The sequence below is a fragment of the Nycticebus coucang genome, chromosome 6, assembly GCF_027406575.1.
Source record: "Nycticebus coucang isolate mNycCou1 chromosome 6, mNycCou1.pri, whole genome shotgun sequence".
NCBI lineage: Eukaryota > Metazoa > Chordata > Mammalia > Primates > Lorisidae > Nycticebus > Nycticebus coucang.
The window spans coordinates 48,752,782-48,772,791 of record NC_069785.1 but is presented as its reverse complement, the minus strand read 5'-3'; positions in this window follow the sequence as shown (position 1 = coordinate 48,772,791).

Sequence of the window (20,010 nt, the reverse complement as noted above, 5' to 3'; positions counted from 1 at the left end):
CATGGCAACAGCCTCGCTCACAGCGACCTCAAACTCCTAGGTTCAAGTGATCCGTCTACCTGAACCTCCCAAGTAGCTGGGAACTACAGGTGCCCACCTAATTTTTCTTTTTTTAGTAGAGATGGGGTCCTGAGCTTAAGCAATCCTCTCACCTCAGCCTCCCAGATTGCTAGCTAGGATTACACATGTGAGCCACTGAGCCTGTCCTAGGAAAGACATTTTTTAAATGGGAGTTTTAAAAGGTGAGAAATGAGCCGCCCTTTTGTACTGCAACAGTTGCTGCCATCTTTCCTGTAAGTCACAGCTGTGCTAGATTCCAGAAAGGACTCAGGGCCTCACCCTTGCACAACAGAGCACTCCGTGGTATGTGACGGAGTCTTTGTTCCTTTTTTTTGACTTAAAAATCTGAATTAAAATGCTATTTCATGAATCAATATGATACTTAAATCAGCAAATTAAAAATTATTGCTATGTGTTAAAATCCCCTCTGATGACACTTTACTATGCAGAACACGGTAATTACTTCGAGAAATCAGTTATTCCAAAGTAAGTGGGCAGTTACAATATTTTACCAGTCACCATCAACATTCATCAAAGACTCATTTGGATTTTTATTACAGATTGACATTTACTTATTTGCCCAATTTTTAAAATTAAAACTGTAACACGATTGCCCCAGGGTGCAACTGTAGAAAATTAGTGTACTAATCACATTAATTATCATAAATAAAAGGTTATCAAAGAGTAGCATGTGATAGCACAGCATTTTTTAAAAGCAAGATAGTAAAAATACCTGAGATTTATATACCACATTGAAATTTTCAAGGCTCCTCTCCATCTGTGGTTTTTAACTTTAATAGCCCTGACATAGGATTGGTATTGTCAATACCATTTAGCAGAAATGAAGAAGTTGAAGCCTAAAGTAGCTGTGTCACTGATCTAAGATCATGCAGCTAGAATGTTTTAAGGTCAAGCCAAGAACCAAATTACCTGAACTCCCAACATTCCATTTTCTTTCAATGTTCTGTGACTTTCCGGGCCCAAAAGTAGAATTTTATTTATGTTCTCCGCTCCAGTCTATTAACCCTTTCAGTGGCCACCAGATATCCATGAAATATTCATGAGATATCCTGCTCCGCTTGTTTCTTTCTCCTCTACTGCCACCAAGCTCTACTAAGCAAACATCATCTCTCAACTACTTGTGAGAACTCCCTTCTTGCTACCGTGATAGTCTATATCATACCGAGACACCCAAATGACTTTTAAAAGGTAAACAAGATCATGCCATTTTCGGGCTTAAAATGGCCTGTGAATCCTCAGTGTACTGGAATAAAGTCTAACTGATAGACAATATCCTATAATATCCATGTCACCAGACCCCCTCTTCTACTTTATCACTTTTGAACCTCTCATTACTTTGCTTTTTTTTTTTTTTTTCCTGATTGTTGAGCCTATTGCCAAGATTTACCTGCATCAAGAGTCTTTGTTGTTCTATTTTGCTCTGTTTGGAACGTTCTATCCGCTGATTTTTGCAGAACTTATGTCAATGCCTCCTCTTCAGAGAGATTTCCTGTAATGATTGAATCTAATCTGCCCTCTTTCCTCTTTTCTCTCCTGCATTCTGTCCTCTAGTCCTTCCTTATCACATTCTGTTTTATTTTTACAGCATTTTTCTTTGCTCTCAGAAATTATCTGTGCCCACACATTGGAGACAACCCATGAGAACAGGCTCTTGTGCATTGGGCTCGATGCCTATAATAGAGGCTGTGGATTCTCCACTCCTACCTCTTAAGGCCACTCTGAAATCACCTGCTGCTTCAGCTGACAGTTCTCATATATTCCAAAGAGCTTTCTACCTCCAAACCTCCCTGCCTGAGGACATTCTCTGGGCGATCTTCCCAGTAGGCAACCAAAGCTGGGAAGTCATTCCCTCAAGGTATATCCCTCAATCAGTCAATAAAATCAGAAAAACCACCCAGTATACAGCTGCTTCATTGTTCAGGTGGACAGTTACGAGGTGTGCTCTACATCTTCCAGCGTCTCCTGGGTGACACGGCCTTGTTGCACATGGTAGAAACCAGTGTGTCCATGTTCACTGTGTCGACTTTCATTTCTCCATCTTTTTTGTTGTTATTGTTGTTGTTAAATAAAATCAAAAGTGTATTTATAAAATTACACTTCTATCTCTCCAGGTTAGTTCTGCCAGGTCTTGAACTTCTTATGCATGGAATTGTAGCTAATGCTATCTTTTGTGTCTGCATTCTTCCTTTCGCTCAGTATGATGTTTTGACATTTACTGATGTTGATGTGTTTGTTCTTTTTATTCTCGAACAGTATTTCACTGCATGAATATACTACAATTGGTTTCTCTTCTGTTGATGGACATTTGGTAGGTCCTCTCTCACTATCTTTTCCTAGCCTTGACTTGTGGGTTAATGTCTACGTATAACTCAGAATTTGACTTTGAAAGATGTCAATTATTTTGACCCACAAAAACCAAGAAGAGTAATATTGTTAAACTATTTAAAACATTCTAATTGATATAATTAATAAATAGATTTATTATAAGAACCCAGAAGAATAATCTCTAATTTGGAGAAATAAGAAGTTAAAGGGATCCCTAACCAGAGGCGAGATGCCACAATCACACCTCTGTGATCAGGGCTTACGGCTACTGCATAAAGTTTTATAGGTCGTATCCCAACAGCTACCCAACAGACAGGGGAACGTGGAGAACAGCTTCACTAATGCTCTGCTGTCTGGTTCTGAACATGCAGTGGGATGGCTTCCCCTAGTTTTCAGAAAATAAGAGATTCCATTTTCTAATTTTGTAAATAATACTTAGGTGGGGTAAGCTATGAGCTTGAGGAACCCATCTACCTGGAGATGATGTATTTCTCTAAGTCTATCAGGAAAGCTATTTGGAATAGCTGTGTGACATTTTAAAGGGTCTATTTTTTATGCAGTTTTTGTCCCGTGCTGGGTTTGAACCTGCCACCTCCAGCATATGGGGCCAGTGCCCTATTCCTTTGAGCCACAGGCACTGCCCTAAAGGGTCTACTTTTACAAAAGCAAATGCTCATAATGAATAGCAAATTTTTATAAAGAATCGTAATCTTTAATCTTATAAAGAGCACATAGTTACATATGGTACCATTCTCTCTCTCCCCGTCCTCCCTCCACCTCTATCTTTTATTCCTGCAACTTTAATAGAAAGATAGTAAACTCGGTTTGGGGCAAAGTTTTCTATTCGAAAGATATTGTGACATGACTTTACCTTTAAAGTTTTCCGTTTTTTCTGAATAAAAGCAAAAATAATCATTTAATTATTGACATATAAAACAAGTATCCACTAATTATTCTTGGGAAAAGCATGTGCAAGCTTAAAAAGAGTCTTCTTAAGAAGACATACAAGCAGCTAACAGGTACTTGAAAAACTGCTCAACGTCACTAATCATCAGGGAAATGCAAATCAAAACCATGATAAGGCATCATCCTATACCTGCTATAATGGCTATTATCAAAAAAGACCAATGATAACAAATGTCAGCAAGGATGTGAAGAAAATGCAACCCTGTACACTGTTGGCAGATATGTAAATTGGTATAACCATTCTGGGAAACAATAAAGAGCTTCCTCAAAAAAATTAAAAATGGATCTACTCTATGATCCAGTAATTTGATATCTGGACATGTACCAGAAGGAATCAGAATCATGTGCAAGGCCTATCTCTACCTTCATGTCCATTGCCACACTGTTTACAGTAGCCAACATAGGGAATAAATCTAAGTGATCATTGAGGAAAGAATGAGGACCATGTGAGATGTGTAGACAATAGAATATAATACACGTTTTAAAAGAAGGCAGTTCTGTCCTATGCAACGTGTATGAACCTGGAGGACACACTGAATGGAATAAGACAGGTAGGGAAAGATGAGTTCTGCGTGATCTCACTCAAGTAGCTAAATTCATAGAAACAAAGTATGATGGTGGTGTTCAGAGAAGGATAGGGAGGATGAGCTGGGGAGATTTTGGGCAAAGGACACAAATTTTAATTATGCAGAATTAGTAAGTTTTAGTGATCTAAAGTATATCACAGTGACTGTAGTTAATAATATTGTATTGTATACTTGAAATTAGCATAAAGGCAGTGAAGTGATGGGTATGTTTAATCAGCCTGGTTGTGTAATCCTTTCACAATGTATACATGTGTGAAAACATCATGTCATACCTCTTAAATATATACAATTTTTGTTGTGTTTTACCTCACTAAAGCTGGGGAAAGTAAATGAAAACTTTTGTTTTTAAATAATACTATTAAACATCTGGGTGCAGTGGCTCACACCTGTGATCCTAGCACTCTGGGAGCTGAGCTTTAAAGGTGGATTGCTTGAGCTCAGGAGACCAGCCTTAACAAGAGTGAGACCCCACCTCTACTAAAAAAAAAAAAAAGAAAAGAAAAGGAAGACTAACCAGTCATGGTGGCACAGGCCTGTAGTCCCAACTACTGGAGAGGCCGAGGCAAGAGAATGACTTGAGCCCAAGAGTTTGAGGTTGCTGTGAGCTATGGTGCCACGGCACTCTACCCAGGGTGACAGAGTGAGACTCTGTCTCAAAAAATAAAATTATTAAACAGATTTTTTTTAGTCTTATTGAGAAAATGTCAAAACTTTTAATGTAAGTTATTAAGAAATAATGTTGGCAAGTTCTCTTGTGCTTCAGAAGAAATAGAAAATTTCCTCCTAAATATCAGTGATAAAGGTGATGAATCAAGCTTCCTCAAGACTAAGAAATCAACCACTTGGCTGGTGCAAATGGGAGTTCATCTATGCAGATACTCTGCTTTGAGTTCCGCTAATGGTTTTAGATTTTACCATCTCTGAAATCATTACTTACTTAATCTTGGAGGAAATGTTTTTGCTAAATCCTTTTCAATTAGTTGTTTTATTGGATTACCAACCAGTGCAACAGAGATTGAAAAAAAAAAATGCAGGCCTGATAGTCAATCCAAGGGAGTAGAATAGTAAAAAGTACTGACTGTATGGACAACTGAAGCTCAATTTGGACCAGTGTGATGGCTTCCCAGATGTGATTGAGTACCCAGGCTTAGAAAAGATGTTCCCATCATGCAGTTGTACGTTGCTGGATTATTCCATGGATGGTCATCAATCAAGTTCACCCCAAGGGGTGAGAATGGGTGTCTTTTGAGAGCTGTGGAATTGCTCATCATAAATCATCCTTGGAAGAGGGGACAAGAAATGAAGGCTAGAAAGCCTTATCTCAAGCTCTGGCCATGAGGTGTTTTCTTTTCCTTTCTGAACTCTGTGGTTATTTCCTTGGAGCACATCACTGTTCTAAAGTAAGCCACCCTCTGCTTCAGGGCAGTGGTCAAGGAGCTAGGCGGGACACCTCATTGGAAATCCCTAAGAACGTATATGCTTTTAAAGCCATGTACTCACAGTCTGGTGAAATCTAGCTGCACGTCCCTATGTGTGCCATACTTACATTCTTTCTTTTATTCTTCAATTTTTGTACAAATTGTTTAAATGTTGAAGTATTATTTCAGCTATCCTGTTGGAAATTAAGGAATGTGCTTTTCCCCACACATGGAACAAAAGTAATCCTAGATGTTTCCATCCATATGCAAGCACTCCGGGACCTGGGGAGGTGGTCAGCAGTTCAGTCAGCCAGACAGACAGTTGAGCTACAAGGGACAGATGTATATGAGCCGACTCTGTGGAATCCAGAAAGTTTAAGGGGGAAGTAAGACTAAGGAACAAATCAACAAAACTAAAAGGAAAATAATCACTCACTGCAGAGTAGAGGAATGGAAACTTGAGTCCTTACAATTTCAGGACTAACAAGAAATAAGTTGTTTTTTGTAGTTTTAAGCTGGAAGAAAACCTTCTCATATATAACTCTGTTCATTTAATTCTGTAATTTTGTAGAAGACAGCCGTTAGGGTTTGGTTTATCTCTTCTCGGATGCCACATTCAGGGAATGGGTGTGGAAATGTACCAGACAGCTTCTTACTCTTTTCACAGCACCTACCCGGGTGTGGCCTGAGGGACAGAGTGAAAATACAAAGTCCTAGAAATTTAGATTACATTATTTTCTCCTTTCATTCATTTAAAAATAAGCAAAATCCGCTTCACATAAGCATCAAGGGCACCCTCCTAGGAGAAGATTTGTAAGGCGTCTCAAAATGGGCAATTTGTAGGCAAGGGGTAATCATCGTCATTGTGAATGTATAATGGCCTCCATGTATTTGTCACTTGCAGTTTGCTTTGCATATATCACCTCTAATCCTTTTCACAACACTGCAAGTATAGTGTTATTTCCACTTACTTATGACCATATCTCTCCGCTAATATCTCAGTAGCTCTGAGATATTAAGTGAGTTGCAAAAGAGAGTTCAGCTGCTAAGTGACTGTGTCAGTATTTGGACCTCAATTCCAATACCAGTAACTGTTTCTGCAAACCAGAATGCTGCCAGACAGTTTTGTCTAGGGCGTTTCTCTATGAGTTCTTAGGTTCTATTTTTCTTTTTTTATTTCGTAAGCTAACCAAGATATCTTCTTTCCATAGTACTGTTCATGAATCAGTCATCCAAGTGGTGAGTCTGCCCTGTCATTACTTATGGCTGTGTCTCTGGCAAAGTTAGTTCACGATTTCCAACGAGTACCCAGTTTCTTTCTTCTCAATGAGCAGAAGGCTAGAGGCTCCTTGACTGACGTAACATCACTTGCTGTGTCAGTTCCTAAGCTACTTGAATTGTTTGCCTTATGCATCTCTGCTTGTAGCTCATCAGAAATTAGCTAGAGGTAGAATCAATGAAATTCAGATTAAATGAAATTATACCTTTATTTAAATCATTAGTCAGGAAGATTTATGTCTTTCTGTGCCCTACTCCACCGGACGCGTTTACTGCATGACATAACATAAACTATAATACATAATCATTTCCACTACTCCGACAAGAATGTCAATTTAACTTTTAGAAGCTACACAGTGTGCATTTGCAATGATTTATGGTGTTATTTTATCAGATTAATTCTGCAGTTGCATCAGAACACTGTACATCTAGATGTGCACATCTAGATAGTTTTACATTCATCATCTTCAAACCAGTTTCTCCCAGAAAGAAACATTTTTCATAAGGGTTACTTTGAGCTATTTCTAAGGTGAGCTATTTAAATTTTACATCAATACCCATTTCTTAAGTATGGAAGAAAACTTCTGAAATCTTCTGAAACCAGAAGTTTAGGTTTTTGTTACCCTGTAGATTTTGTTTGTGCTATACAATTTTGTCATTAAATGAACAAAGGCCAGTAAAAGCCAGTACAAATAGCTGGATATTTAAAATTTGTTTTATTTACTGGGTACTGTGCTAATAACCTTACCTCTAATATTTTATTTAATTCTTGCACTAACATTCAGAATCAGATTTTATTATCTCTATTATGTTTATGGGGAATAAAACCAGGCAGAAAGAGGCGAGAGCTGATGTGTCAAAAGCCACACTAAATGTGATTCAGATCCTTTACCAGGATGGTGTACTCTTTCCTGGGTCATATGGTGAATTTAACTCCTATTGTTTCTGGTCCGTTTTACTCAAAAGGTCAAACACTGGCCTTTAATAGCACCTCCCTTCCTAATTTGATCTACACCATTCCTAAAAGTTATTTTACTCTTTGGAAATTTAGCAATTCTTTTTTTTTTATTAATATTAAATCATAGCTGTGTACATTAATGCGATCATGGGGCACCATACACTGGTTTTATAAATAGTTTGACACATTTTCATCACACTGGTTAACATAGCATTCCTGGCATTTTCTTAGTTATTGTGTTAAGATATTTATGTTCCACATTTACTAAGTTTCACATGTACCCTTGTAAGATGCACCAATCACCCTCCCTCTGCTCATCCTCCCTTCTCCTTCCCCCCCTTCCCCCTATACTTAGGTTATAACTGGGTTATAGCTTTCATGTGAAAGCCATAATTTAGTTTCATAGTAGGGCTGAGTACATTGAATACTTTTTCTTCCATTCTTGAGATACTTTACTAAGAAGCATATGTTCCAGCTCTACCCATGTAAACATGAAAGAGGTAAAGTCTCCATCTTTCTTTAAGGCTGCGTAATATTCCATGGTGTACATATACCACAGTTTATTAATCCATTCGTGGATCGATGGGCACTTGGGCTTTTTCCATGACTTAGCAATTATGAATTGGGCTGCAATAAACATTCTGGTACAAATATCTTTGTTATAATGTTATTTTTGGTCTTCTGGGTATATACCTAGTAGAGGAATTACAGGATTGAATGGCAGGTCTATTTTTAGATCTCTAAGTGTTCAATTCTAAGACTGTTCTCCAAATTGACCAGAAAGAAAAGAAGGAAAAACTAGTTATGTCCAATTTGAAAAGTGTAGTAAAAAAGCTCTGTCCCCTTTATTTCTGAAACAAGTTAGCATGCAAAAATATTCAGTTCCTTATGCAAGGGTCAGCAAAGACAACTAGGGCCAGAAAAGAAACCCAGTCCTTTCTTTGCATTATCGTACTTTAGAAAATATGTTTTCTCTTGCCTTAAGGCAGTGAACATAAAATAGTATGATCTCAAAAATATACTCTTTAACAACAAATACTACAGAAAAAGATAAAGTTTAGAGATTCCCTTCTCTGAAAATAAAGCATAAGCTTTGATCTTCTAAGTTTAGGATCCAAAATACAATGCAGCTCATAGTATAAAAAACTAGAGCAATTATTAAAAGGAAAGAAAATGGAAGCAATTATTACTTTCATTCATAATTAGAAGTTACACATATAAGAATTTATAATGCATTAATGTAACAAATCTGAAATGCAATGGATGAATGTAGAAAGATTTTCCAAAGAAAAATTAACATACTGTGATAAATTCAAAGAATTCAATAACTCATTAAATCTATAGTCATACAATAGTATCACCACAGAATTTTAGATTACCCATAAAAATCCATCGTAATTAAAGCACTGAATGAAAAATACAAGTTGCAATTCAAAGACCTCTGAGGATTGGGTAATACATAAAAATAAATGTGCAATTAAGATAAACCAGAAAACAACAACAACAAACATTTAGTTGGTATGGTCAAGAAAGTGGACTCACAGAATAGAAAATAAAATAAGGCCTGGTGCCTGTAGCACAGTGGTTCCAGTGCCAGCCGCATACACCCAGGCTGGTGGGTTCGAACAAGGCTGGGGCCAACTAAACAACAACAACAACAACAAAATATAGCCAGGCGTTGTGGGGGGTGCCTGTAGTCCTGGCTACTTGAGAGGCTGAGGCAAGAGACTCGCTTAACCCCAAGAGTTTGAGGTTGCTGTGAGCTGTGACACCAGGGCACCCTAGCAAGGGTGACATATTGAAACTCTGTCTCAAAAATAAATAAAATAAAATCCAAATAAAAAAATAAAAAGAAATTTAAATAATGTAATTATGTACACAAATTTTTAGAAATCTCAAATCACTATTAATGTTATAGCACTCATTAACGGCTATAAAGAATGTTCTAAAATTTTGAAAAGTGAGGAGCAAAATTTAATTAAATAAATTTTTACATATTTGAAAATGTGAATTAATATATTTGTTTTTTCTATTATCTTGGTGTCTTAGTGATGGTGTAACGCCATCACTAAGTTACATAGAGGATAGGGCAATGCTCAAATATGACACATTACATACACTCCTACTTATTTTCTCCTTGGCAGAGTGAGTCTATCAGGCACAGCTAACTTGTTCCTGGCCACATTCTCATCCCTCAATTTGTATTCAGCTTTAGTGTGCAAACTGCATTATCCCCATCTGATGCTGGCTATACCATTTTCAGTTAGGGCATCCTAACTGACTAAAAATTTGCTGTATTAACACTTCAAATACCTAAAAAGATGACAAAAATATGCTGGGCGTGGTGGCTCACACCTGTTAATCCTAGCACTCTGGGAGGCCAAGGTGGGAGAATTGCTTGAGCTCAGGTGTTTGAGATTAGCCTGACCAAGGGTCATACCCGATCTCTACGAAAAATAGCAAAACTAGCTGGTCATCATGGTGGGTGCCTGTAGTCTCAGCTACTTTGGAGGCTGAGGCAGAAGGATTGCTTGAGGTCAGGAGTTTGAGGTTGCTGTGAGCTGGGCTGATGCTGCTGCACTCTAGCCTGGGCAACAGAGTGAGACTCTGTCTCAAAAAGAAAAAGAAAACATAAAGAAAAACAAATTATCAGACTAGGCTACTTCTATACAAAAATACAGAGAGCCAAAATATCCTATTTTTGTTAAGAATTGTAGTATGATTTTGCAAAGGTGAACAACTAATTAGAAGGTTTATATGCTACTATAAGTATCTGAATTTGTTTCATTTATTCGTTAAAATATAATACTTCACATAGTTATAAAAATATATTTATACAAAATTTATATTTATGTAATATACATGTTTGCATTTGCATGTCCTCAACTGTCTTTTAAATAAACTCAATCCAAACACAACCTACAGAATTTTTAAAAATGCAGAAATGCAGGATTAAATATAGTTTTTACAGAGATAAGCATTACTTCATTATGTGTCTGAAAGACATCTTTTTAATGATTTTACCTCATGACCTATTATAGTTCCATCTGATCTAATGAATCGTGCAGTGCTGAACTCTGTAAGAAACTTTATCACATTTTATAAAAAGAGGCTGAAGACTGAAATGTGTCTATAGATAAACATCTTTCAAAATAGTGATTGGTCTTGGGTAACAAAGCTTTGCTTTTGTGATAAAAAGCTTGCTAATTGAAACTTTTAATCTGCATGCTCTCTGAATCCTAAATGTTACCTTCCTGCCTCAATCCAGATTCCCTAAATCTTCATTTTCATGTTGAATATTGTTACACTGTCTGCCTCATTATGCTAAAGAAAGATGAAGTAAGCTATTAACATTCTGAACAGCTTATGAGTTGTTATGATATGGAATGTCATTCATTTTTATGAGTTGGCTGTCAGTTCAGGGTGCAGTAAAGTTATAATTCCTCCCTAGAAGTATGTGATGTCTAGTGTTGCTATGAAATTCTATGAAAATTCAATAATGGTAAATTAAAGGAAAAGTAAATAGGACTTTTATAAAATGGTTGGTTCTGAAAGTGGCATAGAACAGGACTTTATAATACAGACATATGACTTTGTAGTTCTGAATCATTATAAGACCACTGTGGTTATTATTATTTTTTTTACTGAAAAAAAGTTTGGACTTGGAGTCCTTCAGTACTTTCAGCTGAGAGCCTGGCTTGCCGATGCTGAGGGAAAGGTGTGATGACAAAGCATTATTATCGCTTCAGCAAGTCTTCCCTTAAATTGTTGCATGATGTCTTTTGCCAGAAAACTTGAGAGTTGCAACTTGCAAAGAAAATTTCTATATTTAAATATTTGGAAGGGAAGAAGCAGGAAATGCTTTAATGTTATCTCATGACCTTATTAAATGAATATGTTAATGTGGCATTCAGCTGCAAATTTTCTCCCACAAAATAGAAAACTGCTACAAGGAAGATTCTCCTAGGAGAGATAATGTTGTATTATTTAAGTACGTGTTACCAAAAAAAAAAAAGCAAACTGTCATTCAAAACAAATAAATTTATACTCAGAGTTCTCTTGTGCATTCATGGTTTAGCTGGTTAAAAGGAATGTAGTTGCAAAGACAGGAAATATTTTAAATTAAGTTGACGATAAATTTCACCATGATGATGTAATTGGAAAAGATCGTTTCAAGGAAGACTAGCGATGTTGTGCTACATATTTCATTGTATTTATCCTCATCTCTATCATCTTAGATTATAACAGTTTAAGGACAGAAATGTGGTGCTTTTTAAGCTCTAACTTTGTTGAGTGCCAGTAAGATACAATAATCAGGGTCAACTTGACAAGTATGTCGAGGCCCATGAAATACAATTTGCACAGCAGTCTCTCTAAAAATAGTTTCACCGGCTGAGCCTTTAGGGAACCTTAAATCCTATCTGTATTATGAGTGTTTGTCTGTAAGTCCTTAGTTAGCATATACCAAAACTGTAGTAGTTATATTGTTGTTTAACCCTCCATTTGGAGGTGTGGGTTGGTGATATTTTCACCGTAGATTCCACAGTATTCATGCCTTCTGGCACCACAGTTGTTATTGCCCTGGCACCTACCAATTAAACCTACTTGCACCTGGTTATAGTATGCTTAGTTGAGAAAGTACAAAAATGTCACTGAATCAGTAAAATATGCCTATTCTAGGAAACTTCATTAGTTACAGTTCAGTTGCTTCTGTAAGTGTAACCCACAGATCCCGTGCACCAAAGTTGTCAGTGAGGGTGCTCAGCTGGCCCCCTGGGTGAAGGGCTCTACTGCAACTTGAACTTTACCTTACAAACAAAAACAATGTGCCTTAAATATTTGTACCTTCATATTAATCTGAAATAAAAATAATAGACTTTTTTTGAGAAGTTTTGGGTGCACAACAAAATTGAGTGAAAGGTACAAAGGTATTCCCCACACCCCTCAACCCACATTTGCAGAGGGGCCTCCATGATCAGTATCAGCCACCATAGTAGTAGATTTGGTACAACCACTGACCCTCCATTGACACATGGTTATCACCCAAAGTCCATAGTTTACATTAGGGTTCACTCCTCCACTGGTGGGGACACATGTGGCCTTCTGGATCACTGGGGTGTGACCTTGTGACTGAATCCAAATTTTACAGAACAAATCCTTTTAATAAATTTAATGACATTTTATCATACAGAGTAGTTTTGCAACCATCAAAATCTTCGTGTGTTCTGCCAATAATTCTCCCTTTCCCCTTTGACCCCTGGCAATCACTGTTTACTGTCTTCATAGTTTTGCCTTTATAGATAGGCTTCTTTCACCTAGGGAAGTTTAAGTTTCCTCTGGGTATTTTCATGGTTTGATAGTGTATTTCATTTTAACAAAGAATAATATTCTACTGCCTGAATGCACCACAGTTTATTTTACCCATTCGTCTACTGAAGAACATCTTGGTTGCTTCCAAGTTTCGCTATAAACATCTGAGTACAGGTTTTTGTGTGAACATAAATTTTTAGTGCCTTTGGGTCAATATCAAGGAAGGTGACTGCTTGAATCATATGGCAAGAGTATATTTATAAGAAAATGCCAAACTGTCTTCCAACGTGGTTGTCATTTTGCATTCCCACTAGCAATGGGTGACAGTATCTGCTGTTACACATCTTTGCATTTGGTGTTGTTCATATTCTGGACTTTAGCTAGTCTAATAGGAATGTAGTAATAAATCCTGGCTATCTTAATTTGCATTTCCCTAATGACATTTAAATGCAAAACACCTTTACATATGCTTATTTGATGTTTATACATCTTCTTTGATCAAATGTCTATCAAGATATTTCGCCCATTTGTTATTCAGATTGTTGGTTTTCTAGATTTGAGTTGTTAGAGTTCTCTGTATAGTTCTGACATAAAAACAGACACACAACCTAATGGAACAGGATAGAGAGTCCAGAAATAAATATATGCATTATGGCCAATTTTTTTTTTTCCTTGAAGACACCAAAAATACACATTGGGAGGAAAGAAGTCTCTTTAATTATTAGTAATGAAAAACTAGATATGCACACACAGGAGAATGAAATTAGACCCTCATCGCACTCTATATGCAAAAACTCACTTGAGATTAATTAGAGACTCAAACAAAAGACCAGAAACCAGAAAATACTAGAAGAAAATATAAGAGAAAAGCTTGATGACATTGGTCTGGAAAAATATTTTGGGGATACTAAAACAAAAATAGACAAAGGAGACTGTTCAAACTAAAAAGCTTATGTACAAAAAATGAAAAAGGTCAACAGAGTGAAGAGAGAACCTACAGAATGAGAGACTGTCTGTGGATCATACATCTAATAAAAAGTTAGGGTCAAAATGTGAGGAATTCAGGCAACTCAATCGCAAGAGAACAATGAACTCAACCACAAAATGAGCAAGGAAATCTGAACAGACATTTCAAAAGATACACAAAGGACATACAAATGACCAACAAGTATATGAAAAATGCTCACTATCACTACTCAACAAAGAAATACAAAACCACAATGAGATATCACCTTATACCTGTTAAAATGGCTATTACCAAAAAGAAAAGAATGTAGAGAAAAAGGAACACCTAGAATTGTTGGGAATGTAAATTAATACAGACATTAAGAAAATACTATGGAGTATCCATAAAAAGTTAAAAATAGAACTAACATATATTTCAGCAATCCACTTCTGGGTGTATATATGTGAAGAATTGAAACCAGTTTGCTAAAGAGATATCTTCATTCCCATGTTCATTGCAGCATTATTCACAATAACCAAGTTATGGAGTCAGCCTAAATGTCAACAAAAAATGAACGTCTAAAGAAAATGTGGTGTATGTACATAATAGCTGTTTTTAAAGAGGAAGAAAATCCTATAATTTATAGCAACAGACAGGAACTTAGCTGACATATGTTAAATGAAATAAGCCAAAGTTAAATGCAACTTGATCTCACTTATACATGTACATGGAGTGAAAAAGTGTTAAATTCCTGGTGATAGTACAATGGTGATTACCAGAGCTGTGGGCTGGGCTGGGCTGGGCGGGGAGACACTGGTCACACAAAGTTTCAGTTAAAAGAAGTAAGTTTAAGAAATCTATTGTACATCACGATGACCTCGGTTAACAGCAATTATATTGTATATTAGAAAAATTTAAGTGTTCTTACCACAAAAGTGATAATGTAATTCATATGTTAAATCCATTTGATTTAGCCATTTAGCCAACATACATGTATATCAAAACATCATGCAATATACCAAAAGTAAACACCATCTTTACTTCTTGATTAAAATAAATTAGAAAAGAATTCTTTGCATATTTTGGTTAACACTCCTTTACTGGACATGTCTTTTTCAAATATTTTCTCCCATTCTGTAATTTGTCTATTCATTCTCTTGAGAATGTGTTTGAATTTTACTTGATTACCAGAATGTTACAAGCTCCAGGGTGATTCCAATGGACATGGAAGGTTTTACCAGAGCTATAAATGTTTGTGAATGATTGCTCCTGTGCTGCCAAAAGCACTGATGTCTGAAAGTCTAGTCTAGAAGGCAGAACATTAGAAATTCCTTCTAAAGTAATAAGTAGGATATGCATTGACAGTTTTAACTAAATGCAAGATTTCCCTTAAGAGAAGTTTCAACATCATCTTCTTACCTTTGGATCTTAGATTTTATCACATGACTACTAGTGCTTATATTTTTATTTATTCTGTTTGGTATTTATTGTGTGAAACCATGAATTGTTGCCATGTTTATTTTGGAAAAATTCTTGATAATATTTGAAATATCTTTTAAAATATTTCTTCTGCCCTGATCTCTCTCTCTTTTGCTAGGACTCATATTATAGATATATTATTATGTTTCATTTTGTCTTACAGATTTTGAATGCTTTTTTCCCTCTTTTGTTGCTGTTGTTAACTAACTCTTTGGTTTTGTAAAACGTGTTTTTTTAATTTGCACTTTGATGGAGTTCATCTTAACAAACTTTCTTAAAGTGCACTTAGTTTTTGATGTTTCTTCTCTGCTGATAAACTCAGCAAAGAAATTTTTTAGTTTAGGTATTACATTTTTTATATTTAATGTGTCCATTTAATTGTGATATGATAGTGCAAACTCTTTGAAAGGTGCTAAATATTCACATTGTCCACTTTTTTCACTAAATCATTTAACATGTCAATCATGATTATTTCAGTATGATTTTTACGTCTGCGCAGCCTATAGATCTGGTTCTGTTGATTGTTTTATCTTTTGATAAAAGGCCCCTTTAAATTTTTTTTCTTTTTGTATATGTATGTGTCTTGAAGTTTTCAAATAAAATAATTAGACATTGTGATAAAAGAAGAATATCAACTGATATACAGGGTGGCCATAAAGTTCATGTGCAATTTAAAATAGTGTCCAACTTAAAACTGCACACAGACTTTATGGCCACCCTGTATAGATTATTTATGCCCAGAGTAACAACCCATATGAAAATATTTCCTTCTTCTCCCTCTTTGACAGATAGCTATTGCCTCATGTCATTTTTATGTTTTCTTATGATTTTTATTTCTTTCTTCAATTTCACATTTTTTCATATTGTTTTCTTAATTTTATATAGTTGGCTATCTGCATTTTTCTTGCCATTTTTCTTGTCATTGAGCTTCATTTAATTATTTGAAATAATATTTAAATCATGTATTTATTTTTAATTATTTTTCAGGTACTTCATATATTTCCATTTATCTGGGACCAGTTTTAGTATAATTTCCTTTGGTGGTGTCATGCTTGTCTGATTCCTTTTTACCTGTATATACTTGCATTGGATCTGTGTATTTAAAAGAGCAAAATCCTCTTTCAGTCTTTATAGACTGTTTTAAGTAATTTTAATTTTTCTACTGTTAGGTCTCTAGGCTAATGAAATTGCCTTGTTGATCATAGTAGATTGGGGCTGGATCTGGATCTTGTGGCTGATACTGGGTTTAGAGTGGAGACAGAGGTTTGCAGGCTGGTACTAGGGGCTCCAGTGAGTGTGGGTCCTATCTGGTTCCTGGTTGGACTGGACCATCTCTAGGACCTTGGTCTTCTGGTGCTGGGATGAGGATCTGCTTCAGAATCACACAGACAGTGGGCTTGTTACCAGATGTGCTGATGAGCATGGTTTCCTCTGGGTATCTGGGAGAGATGCCATTGGATACTGGATGGGTCATTGGATTTGCCATATTGATCCAGTCTGTGCTGAGATGGGCTGGAACTTACACACAAGGTTTATTTCAGCATCCACAGCTAACACTGCAATCTTCAAGTGTCTCTCTAGGATCACAAACTGGTGTGTCTCCAGTCATATTTTTGAGTGAGCGGGCCTGCTCTCAGACTATACATGAGAAGGGATAGAGTCAACTTATAGGGTCATTTTAATTTCCACAATGGGACTAAGGCCAGGAATCAGCCTTCAAGGGCACTCCTGAATGTATCTCTCTTCAGGTAGGCAGAGCCATTCTCAAACCACATCTGGGAAAGAACTGAAAAGAAGCTTTAGGCTATTTCAGAAGCTGCCATGGAACTAATGTGGGGAAACTAGAACTGTTGATGAGACTCACTGATGGAAAAACTCACTACAAATGATCCTATGCAGGTAGAATTGCTTCCAGACTGCCAAGTTATAAAATAACTTTCAGGTCCACTACTGAGATTGACATTGACAAGCTGATAAGCCTGACGGCCAAGGCACTATGGTGCGTGATTCCTCCTCAGTGGCATTCTTTGGTTGATGACATTGGCAGGAGGATCAAGGAAAAATGGTCTGTAGCAGGATCAAGGAAAAATGGTCTGTAGCCAAGCCCTTTTAAAAACAGTGCTGTTTCCCCTTGGCTCCCGTAGCACCGTGGTTACAGCACCAACCACATACACCAAGGCTGGTGGGTTCAAACCCAGCCCAGGCCAGCTAAACAATGACAACTGCAACAAGAAATAGCCAGGCATTGTGGTGGGCGCCTGTAGTCCCAGCTACTTGGGAGGTTGAGTCAAGAGAATTGCTTGAGCCCAGGAGTTTGAGGTTGCTGAGGGTGACATAGTTAGACTCTGTCTGAAAAAAAAAAAAAAAGAAAAAAAGAAAAAGGAAGGAAGGAAGGAAGGGAAGAAAAGAAAGAAAAGAAAAGAAAAGAAAGAAAAAGAAAAACAGTGCTGTTTCTAGGTCTGGAGCTGAGACCACAATTGGTGAGTCTGCCTCTTAGGTATGATTCTTAGAATGACCCTCCTAGGCTTTGGGCTTCACTAAGATGTTACAACACAATCTCTACTTGAATCCCAAGGCTTTTGCAAAGAGCCTTTTTCTATGGAGGGGTGCATAATTCTAGCTGTTGTTGGGAGAAATACAAGTAGCTTACTACATATTCTTGCCTTCTTGCTGATTTTGAGGAAAGTTCTTTCAGGTACCCTGTCCTGACATTGTTTTATGTGTGTGATGAGAAGGACCTTGTTGGGAGAAGACTGGTAAATTGGTGTGGACTATACATGTGAATCTTTCAGAGATAAAACATTCATTTTGGGCCTTACTTAATTTAAGAATTTGTTAAAAGTTCAGTCATTTTCTTTTCAAGTGATTTATGGCAGCCTCTTCATTTCATGCTGTCAAAAGTAAAAGAGGTGAGTGTTTGACTTTTCACTGGAGGAGTTTCTCACACTTTGGAATTCAGATCACTGGATGGTTCTGTAATCTCAACTCTCTAATGAGCTCAATGAATGATGATTTTGTACATTATCTTGAGCTTTCTAACTGTCAGAATGTGTGTAATAATTTCTTTATGCTTTTTGCATCCTCTGTGGAAGCAGCATTTCTGTTTAGTTTCTTAATTTTTCTAACTACTTTTAACTAGTATTTTTACATGTAACCAGGCAAAACAAGGGAATAAAAGAAATACAACAAATAAGAACATGCTTATCTTAGTTCTCGTCAATTTTATTATAGAGTCCTGTTGACTATATTTTAATACCCATTAAATCATCTTTTAATTCATTGAACAAATATTTAGCTAACATATCAGTACCACATATTTATCACAATAATTCCTATGTACTTGCTACTATACAGTTGTTAGATAGACAAAAATAATATTTTCAGATTATATACTTATATTTCTGGATAATTAGAAAAATTGCATAAATACCAAAACTAAACAAAGTATTCAGTTATATGACCAGTTACCATATAAAGACATACAAATAATTATTTTTATAGCAATAATAAATACTTAGATAATATAAACTTAAAAATTAATTTACAATAGAAACACACATAATAAGCCATTTGGAATGAATACAACAACAAATGGGAACCACATGAAAAGAAGAAAAAAATTGCTGAAATAGATTGTATAAGACTTCAGTTAATTTGAAAGTCATACCCATGTCCTAGATGGAAAAATTCAAGACGGTAAAGGTTTTGATTCTTCCAACAAAACACATTTATAAATTCATAGTATTGCCAATTAAAATTACATAATTATTTCTCTCTCTCCCTTTTTTTAAATTAAATCATAGCTGTATACAATAATGCAATCATGAGGTACAATGTGCTGGTTTTATATACAGTTTGAAATATTTTGACTGAACTGGTTAACATAGCCCCCCATGGCATTTTCTTAATTATTGTGTTCAAACCCTTATACTCTATACTTAGTAAATTTCACTTGTACCCTTCCAAGATGCACCACAGGTGGGGACCCACTAATCACCCTCCCTCCACCTTTCGGTAACTTGTTTAACCTCTGAGGAAGGCAAAGAACTAATCAAATAGGGAAGTGTAATCAATTAGTCAAAATAGTTTTTGAGTATTCTTTGCACCATGGGGATTATGTAAAGTACAGTGGGGCCGGCATAAGACAGACATGTGTCCTGCTTTTGGACAAATTACAATTTATTTTTCCAAAATATTTTACATTGAGTAAGAAATTATTGGCACAATTAGCCCTTCTTTATCAAATTTTTGGAAAATTCTTCCCTAAGTACTTAAGATGAATGTTTGAATAACACCTAACTTTCTAGTTTTGGAGGTTAAATTTATTTATATTTTTTAATTGAGAGCACTTTCCTGGAGAATGAAGTCATCAAGGTTTTGATAAAGTTGAAATATATTTTAGTATTACTGCTGGTCTTCCATAATCTGTCAGGTAAAGGAGGCAGAAGATTCTTAGCCATGAATGGAAGTAAATGGTTAGGGTGTTCCAGGACTTTAGCTACACCTGGTAGAGGAGATGGTAAAGGAGGAAAAGAGTACATTCAATAGTCTTTGGACATCCCAGTGAAATGGGTTCTTTCTGGTCCATTTGTGGTGAAGAGTAGCATCTCTATCAGCTGGTTTAAAAGGTCTTCAGGGACTAAACATCACCCATTATCAAGT